This window comes from Athene cunicularia (genome assembly GCF_003259725.1).
Source record: "Athene cunicularia isolate RWA chromosome 13 unlocalized genomic scaffold, athCun1 chr13_part1, whole genome shotgun sequence".
NCBI lineage: Eukaryota > Metazoa > Chordata > Aves > Strigiformes > Strigidae > Athene > Athene cunicularia.
Window position 1 is genome coordinate 2,858,735 of NW_020799117.1, and position 8,419 is coordinate 2,867,153.

General features: G+C 41.0%; 1 protein-coding gene across 1 annotated transcript in view; it reads right to left on the reverse strand.

Annotated features, from left to right (window-relative positions):
- Positions 1 to 991, reverse strand: part of FSTL4 (follistatin like 4) — a 382,047-nt gene extending 381,056 nt beyond the window's left edge. The window contains exon 1 of the mRNA XM_026858115.1: positions 924 to 991. The gene's annotated coding sequence lies outside the window, so the exon portion shown is untranslated. The remainder of the gene's footprint in view (positions 1 to 923) is intronic.
- Between the last annotated feature and the right edge of the window lie 7,428 nt (positions 992 to 8,419).

Below are 8,419 nucleotides of genomic sequence, written 5' to 3' on the forward strand. Positions count from 1 at the left end.
TAAAATAAAATAAAATAAAATAAAATAAAATAAAATAAAATAAAATAAAATAAAATAAAATAAAATAAAATAAAATAAAATAAAATAAAATAGCCACCATGTTGGTAGGTTTGTCAAGTTCTAGCTCTGCTTAGCACATACAAAATCCGCACGGGATACCCAGGTGGCCTTAGGCATGTAAGAAACATCATTGTGGTCATTACACAGGCAGCTTTTGTAGGTAAAATATTATAGTTGCAGCTCTCTACACAATGGAGCATCTGCTAGGTAGGACCAGGAAACCCTGTGGAGACTAAAGAAACTCGAAAAAAATCCCACTCTTAGCCCTGAGACGGCCCTACCAAGCCCTGCCCAGTCCCTTCAGTCCATTTCCATCAGGACTTTGACAAAAGGACAAGTGGGATGTGTCCATCCAACAGGCCCCCGGCTCTGATAATAAACCGATGGGCCATGGAACAATCAAAGGATGTCGTGTACAACACAAATGCGGTGGTGGTTTTATCCCATGGATAAACAGATTGAGGTAGGATCCACCTCAATATCTATTTATAGTTCAAAGTAAACAATTAATACTGTTTTAAATTTACATGGTTTGTCCTCCAGTTTATCAGTGAAGGGCAGGGATGAAATTTATAATTACTCATATATTATATTTATTGCTAACAAAACAGATTTTTTTGTCATTTTCATTTTCACATGGCACTTAGCGAAGGCTTTGATGACTGAAAGAACCGCTTACAACAAAACCTGTCATTTAACCTCAAAATCATATCTTTAAAATCCCGTTTAAAAAAAAAAATAAAAAATATTAAAACAAACACCAGAGGAGGTTAAGCTGTCACCTCTCCCAACCTTCCACACCATTAAACAGGCAGACAGACAGACTTAGGTCACTCCACCTTTCGGCAGTGCTTTTCTCCTACCTGTTTTGTCAGCAATAGTCTTCCTCCAGCGCTCAAGCCTAGGGGGGCTGAGCTTTAGTCGAGCGCAGCACGCGTGCCAGTCGGCTCTCCTATTCATCACGCTCCGGCATGAAGTCTCCTGATAGTTTTTGTTCATTTGTCCATAGACTCAAAAAAACCCCCAAAACCCGTGGAAAGCCTGAAAGGGAGATCGGAAAGGTTAATTGGTTTTGTTGACCATCTGTTTGTGCTGTGAATAAACACTGGAGAATAACGTGTAACAAATAGCATCTACAAGGATTAAATAAATCAATTCTGGGGATTAGAAATAACCTATGGACTGTGTTAATGGAGCGGGAGTTCGTGAAAAAAGCAACGTTACTGAGGTGTGGAGTTTGTGACCTTTAGGGGATGGAGAACCAAGGTTTCCCGGAAAGCTTGAGGTGAAATAGGAAAATAAAACAATTAGATGACCAAGTAAAACCTGAGCAGACATCTAGAGGAGTACACATGGAGGACAGAGACTGGTCCCGCCTGATTCCAAAAAGCAGTAACAAGCCTGCAATCTCCTCTGGCTTTTTATTTCCTTTCTGTCCCACCCCACACCGAAGCAGTACTTTTAAGAATTCCTATACTGATAAAGTTAACAGTTTGAGATTTTAGTGCCACTTTTTCCCTCTTTTCTCATCCTTTCCTTTCAGTTCTAGAAAAGTTCAATGAATCTCACCAAATACAACTCCACCCCACTACAGGCCACGATTCTTGTAAATCGGGATCACCCGGACATTTCTTGAAACAAATCTTTGGTTTCCTAAGCCATGATGTATTTGAACCGCTGGACAAGAAAAACTTTTCAGAAATGTCTAAACTCAAACTGCAAAGTTTCCCCCTTTCAAACACAACAAACCATTTTAGGAACACTGATAAAGCCCTTTGGTGAATTGTGGTTATTTTTATCTGTAGATACCACACATTTGGGAGAAAAAAAACCAACAAAAACAAAACAACAAAAAATACCGCCACACTTGCAATGTACCTAAACCTCATCTCTTAAATTCCATGGAAAAGGGCGTAGCTCAGTACCAGGAAAAGAGGAACGTTTGATAAACAGGAAATCATGAAAGCCACAGCATTCTCCAAATTATAGAGAGCAAAGATGGCACTTTCATTGTAAAGCCCTTTTTAAACATCTCCGAGATGCCGTATCTGTTTAAACCAATTTTCAGAATCGATACGTAATATTTTCCATATAGAACCAGTGAAAAGTCTCCCCGAACCCAGAAAGCTGCAGGAAAAAAAAATAAAAAATCAACAACTGAAATTATTTTAACTTTCTTCCAGCAAAACTGCCAGCCTGCTAGTTAACACCACACCACTTTGCGTACAGATCGTTCCCGCCATGAGCAAGATCAGCCCTTACTTAGAGCATCCTGCAGGTGTTACTTTAACAATACCGTAAAGACACGTTTGGATTCTTGTTTAATTAGCAGAATAGGGACATGCACCATCAGCCCTCTAGATATGTGGGCATGGAAACTGCTCAAGAACAGATCCCCAACAGAAAATCCTCTGCAGTGAGCGGCTCATTTTAAATTTTGCCTCAAAAGTCTATTGAAGCAAAGTCAAATTTCACACCAAGACGAGTAGGAGGAAGGTCTAAGCTCTGGTAGCTGTGTTTCAGGTTCACTTTCTTGTGCGCTAGCGAGTGCCACAAAAGTCTCTTAGTAACTGCAGTATTAAAAATCCCTTCTAGTCCAACTACACGGTGATACCACATAGACAGCTGTAATCAGCCCCACTGGACGCGACACAAACACAACAGGAGAAAATTAAGTCAAGTGGGACGTATTTCAGAGAATGGCATTTATTTCTCTTGAGCTTCCTCAGGATTCACAGTTCGTGTGAATGGCTGCAGCCTCAGAGTTAAAAATTATTCATATAGAAGAAATCTTATGAAATTAAGAGGAAGAAAGAATTCGAATATATTAGAAAAATCTCAAGGAAAACCAACAAGCAAAATTTTAGACTGACAGGATTCATATAATAGGCCTGAAAGCTCTCTAATTTTAGCCAAACTCCCATTTTTAATGCAGATAGAGGAAAGAACTCAGCAGAGATGGATGTTCTGCCAGAGCCACAGATGAGTTACAACAGGTCTTAAAATGCGTCCCGTTCCCTTGTAACAGTCTGTTCCTGTACCCAGAGCCACTCCAAGTCACAGCACTGGGGTGGAGAGCAGGAGAGCCCCGACTGCTCCCCTCTGAATTTCATTTTCAAAATCATAAATATCACTCAAAAGGAATAATATTTTTATACGAATTAGAACGAATCATGTTTATTGTTTCATCAGAAGACTTCATCAGGTGAGGTCAAGCACAGTGGGAACAAGGCGTAACATCTTGCTAAAAAACCCCGCACGTGGTAGTATACACGCAAGACACTGTACGTCCTAAATGTCCTTGAGAGGAAAAAAATAATCTGTAACAGGAAGGAACAGGCTGTTCCTTTCAAACGAAAGAAATGTTGGATTTCAGACCTTTGCCCAAATTTTGTTATGAGATTTAAAAAAAAAAAAAAAAAAAAAAAATCTCAGCAAGGGTTTGGTAAACTGTCTGGATGAAAGCTGTGGCCTTCAGCATGTATGTGTAGACAGCAATAGTAAAAAAAAAAATATATATATATACACACATACATATATATATATATATATACACACACATACATATATATATATATATATAAAGTTATTTTTCAGGAATAGTCCTCCAAATCGACCCAAACTTGGTATGAAGTGATTGTACCAGTTTTGGTAGGGCTGCGAGGCATCGTGGGATGGGTTTTCTCACCAAGAAGAACGAAAGAGCATTTGAAACACAACATCCACACAGGATCCTGGTGAGATGGTCCGGTACATTGTCAGATGGTTGATTCATTCAGCAGATTTTGGGGTTTCTTTTAGGGAAAAAAAAAAAAAAAAGTGCATTGCTCAAATATATTCATAGAAAATTCCAGACCAGTCCTTGAAAATGTTAACATGAAAAGATTAATTTGATAAAAGGCACTTTACAAGTTTAAGTGACAAGTTTACAACTGTATCAAGAACGATTAGCTTAGAAATATGTATAAATACACAGTGAACACGTCCTGAACAGAGACAGTGATTGATGAATAACGATCACTTTATTAGACGTGACAGTAGCTAATGTAGTGTCTCTAGCTCACGCGTTCCTCAAAACGTAATTCCACTGTAAACAGGAGGAAAAACAACTGCATATTGCCTGGTTTCATGGTTTTGCCCTTGACCGCACTCCGCTTGCAGAGCATCTCCACAGCCTTCCAGGGACCAGCATCCCATGGGAAAGCTTTGCTCCGCCAGGCCGCTTCCACCCTTTTCCCTACAAATTTTCCTACCCACAGCCTGAGGGCAGCCCCTCTGACCAACAGCACAAGCACACGCTGTACGCAGCTGAGAGCTTTTATTTCCCACAAGCAACAAACCAAAGCTTTCCCCTTGTTGCTTGGAGCTCATCATTAAGCAAACACCCCCGGCAGTAGCTTCAGAGTAACCTTGGTACCAGCGCACCACCTTCTCCTGCAAATCCAGAGATCAGGCACATCCTGCACAGAAACCTGCATTCCAACACGTCGGAAAGTTGAGATTTATTTGTTCCTTGTACGTAGTTGTGTCAGAATTATTGATCCCAGGAGCGGCTGTAACCTTTGGAAACGTAGTTCTCAATAGCACTCAGCAAAGGAGGCGAACAGGATCAAAGACAGAAGCCTGAGAAATCCAGCATGAATGTAGAGTCCATTTTTAAGCATATATAAAAATGCATTAGCTCTAAAACTAACGACATCCTTTTGCCCCAGCACTCTCAATGAATCAACAGAAGCTTTGCCCCTGGAAACAGAGCTTGGCCCTGACTTTCAGAGAGTTTCGAGAGTTAATCGTATCACCAACCTGAAGACCAGTCTTCCATTTTTAACAAACCGTAAGAACAGAAAATGTATTTTTAAGCCCAGAAAGTTAAATGAGACCGTTCCACAATATACACCAGGAAAGCCTCTAGTTGTGCATGACGCTCCACGCAGCCTGTTGAAAACTGCCCGCACAGATCCGTGCCCAAGCTGCAGCGTGAAGACGAAATAAAACTACATAACCAAAAGCGATGGGATTTTTCTTCGGGGTGAATTGAAATGAATAAACTCTGATAGAAAACACTGTATCTTAGATACCTTTAGAACAGATTCCCAGGTATTTATTATTTATTTGTGCTAAGAATGAAACGAGTTAGAAAGAAATATCATGTCCGATTTTGGTAAGCTGTAACTCGCAAAGAAAGATCACGTCCAATTGTCCCGTTTCAGGCAAACTGTCGGCGTGAATTAGGAGGAGGCTCTAATATTTTGCTCTTATCTGGAGGACTTAATCGTTGGATGTTACCTGTGCTGATGTTCGATGGGACTTTGCAAAGCAGCTCACACCTGCCCCGAGTCTGCACTCCAGTTAACTCATTAATTGCCGTCACATTAACCCCTCTCTCCCCACTTCTGCAGCTGCAGAATAACGCTTGCCAGAATGTGTAAATTATTCAGTTGTCTCCTAATGCAAAGATGAGCTGCCAGCTTTAATATTTGCACCAGATGATACAGCAAAACCTCCAAGGATCATCATTTTAACACATTTCCTGTCTGATTTAATCTTATTTACGCATTAGCTTAAACCTCTCTGCCCTCATCAGATTGGTTTTGCTGATATTTAAGGATGTCAGGCAGGAAGCCTCAAGGCACATGGCCATCTCTTAAAGACCTATTTTCGATCTGGATATTTATACTCTGAGTGTTTGAATAATCATCACACTTATATTTATCCTAACCGGCATCAGCAGCGTTACATGCCACAAACTCACTGTCACCCACCTACTCCATCTGCTTACCTACTTCTGCAACCTCCTTGGCAATCCCAGGGCACCCAAACTATGGGGATGGATTAACATTTCCCAACCTCATCCTCTCTTGATAAAAAGGCTGGGATTACTGGAGCCGTACAGGAACAGACCAAATTTCCCAATTTCCCTGTATGCCAATGGAAGTCAAAGGCCTTCTTTCCATTTATGCTCTTGAAGTCTTCTCTACTCTGTCCTCTACTCTTTGGAAACGTGAACACTCAACCACAAAATTGCTTAGAAATTATCCACAAAGTTTGAATTAACTAACTGACATTCCTGGGGTTCAAACGTGGACTCCCAAACATTCAGATTTTGCAGCAAGAGGAAATAAAGTGTTTCTGGAGCACAGAAAGAGCCAGCCCAATCCTTCCCAGGAGGAGTTACTCCAGAAGTTCTCTTCAGAAATTAATTTTTTTTTTTCCTCTCTTGGCAATTACACAGTGCCTCTGTATTTCACCCACAATTTATCAAAGTTAAATAAAGACATATTTTGCATCCGTTGCCTATATATGGAACTAGTTACATGTCACTATCACGCCATCTGAGTTATTTCAAAGCAGAGCTTGTACCACTAAACCATTCCCCGGTGGCACTACAAACCCCAAACAAGACTTTCATCCCTGCCAAGTCCTAACAAAATAAGTTTAGAGCACAAGTGGAGCTTCCCAAGTTCCTCACATTCACGAGCAGACGAGCACGTCTCATTTGGCAGACTTCAGTATTCAAATCTGCCAGGTAAAGTCTCCTTTCTACCAACCATGAAGGACAATCCCTTTCATAGAAACTCTTGGTTTTCAGTCTGCTTGTACAGTGGCCTTCGGGATTTGGAGCACACTACGTGCAAGAGCAGAGGAGGATTTCATTTAGCGAAAGGAAACCTGATTCAACCAGAGTACCTGTCCCACTTCGAATCACCAGACAAAGCCACAGATGCGAGCTGCAAGCTTGCCACCCATGTTTGGCACCAGGTTTGTTACTTTTGCTTTAGAATCCACTTTTGGTTTTTATTTTACTCACATCTCCTTTAATTCCTCCGAGCCCAGGAAGCAGCACTTCAGAGGGCAGCGCTGTCTGTGAGCCCACAGGGGTAAGATCTATTGCACTTCTTCATTTCCTGGATATGAATTTTCTTTACTCCTCTCCATTAATTGAACTCTTTGCACCTCACCTCATTCCCGAACTCAGCACTCCTTTGGTCAGACACTACAAGCATCCTGCCTTTGGTAACCTGTGAAAAATCACTTAATTTTGCAAATTTTTGGAAGGACGTTAAAGATCAAAAGTAAGTTTAATTCCTCAGAACCGTTTCTTAATCTATGCCAAACCCGTAAGCAAATTCTTTGAGGGGGGAGGAAAAAAAACAGAATTTTCATCAAGTCAAGATGCAACACGAGGCTGAAACAGCCCACAACAGCCCGGAGCAGCAGGTACATACCTGCAGAGACCCATCCACTCTCTGGGACACCCAAATGCAGCACCCAAATTTCAGTTTAACTTTTTTTTTTTTTTTTTTTTTTTTCTGGAGCAGAGCACAGGGCCCAGGGGAGGGAAACGGGAAACGCCACTGCAGGGAGCTAAGCGGGTCCAAAGCTCAGGTCACGTAGGCAGGGGATAACGTTAAACCCATATTCCTTAAACAACCCCTGGCCAAGGCAAGTGGCGCTCACAGAGAGGGAAAGGGGACTGGGAGGGACTTAAACAGCTACTTCCAATTCTCAGGTTTCCATAAAACCTCTGTTCAAAGGTCGAGGCTAATCTGCATCTCCTGAAGAGACCTCTTGGGGATAGCCTTTGCAAGATTAAATCGTGTTCAGGTAGCAGTATTTGCTTAAACCTGAGTTTCCAAAGTAATTTCCTTTAATGAAGCTTCAATATGTGTAAAACAAAGATTTACATGGGGTTTTTTTCCTATAGATCACATTGTGCAAGAAAAAATACATTTGTCTTGCATAATGAAGTGGGGTTTTTTAAAAAAAAAAAATCTATTTCTATCTCCCACTGAGAAGAGATTTCATACATCCTTTGCACATATGTCAAAAATTGTGAAAGGATAGGGATTTTTTTTTTTTTCATCCTGTGTATTATTAAACATAATAGTCAGCCACCTCTAGAACCCATCATTGATTGAGATAAATGAAGCTATTTAAAAAAAAAAAAAAAAAGCCTAATGAAGTCTCTTTGGTGCCTCTGAAACTCGGCAGTAAAGATAAATGAGAAACAATTTCTTGATATCCATTATTTTAAATTACAGATATCAGCCCTGATGCTGTTCTCAACGTTTATTGAATTTTCATAGAATATCACCAAATTCTACATTCCACACGTGTAATTGAAACCCCAGACCAACATGTTTCTCTCTGGTGTCAAGTTTAAAATGCGGAGAAGATCACCTCCGCCACCCCCGGACTGCACGGGAAGCCAATTGCCACCCCCCGGCTGACGCGATGCTCTGCAGCAGCAGGGACATCGAGCAGGAGTTGACCTCCGCTCTCACTCTTTATTTGCCAGCCCGAATATCTGGCAGTTCTCATTGCACATTCAGCTTTGTCACAATCTTTCACTGGAGAA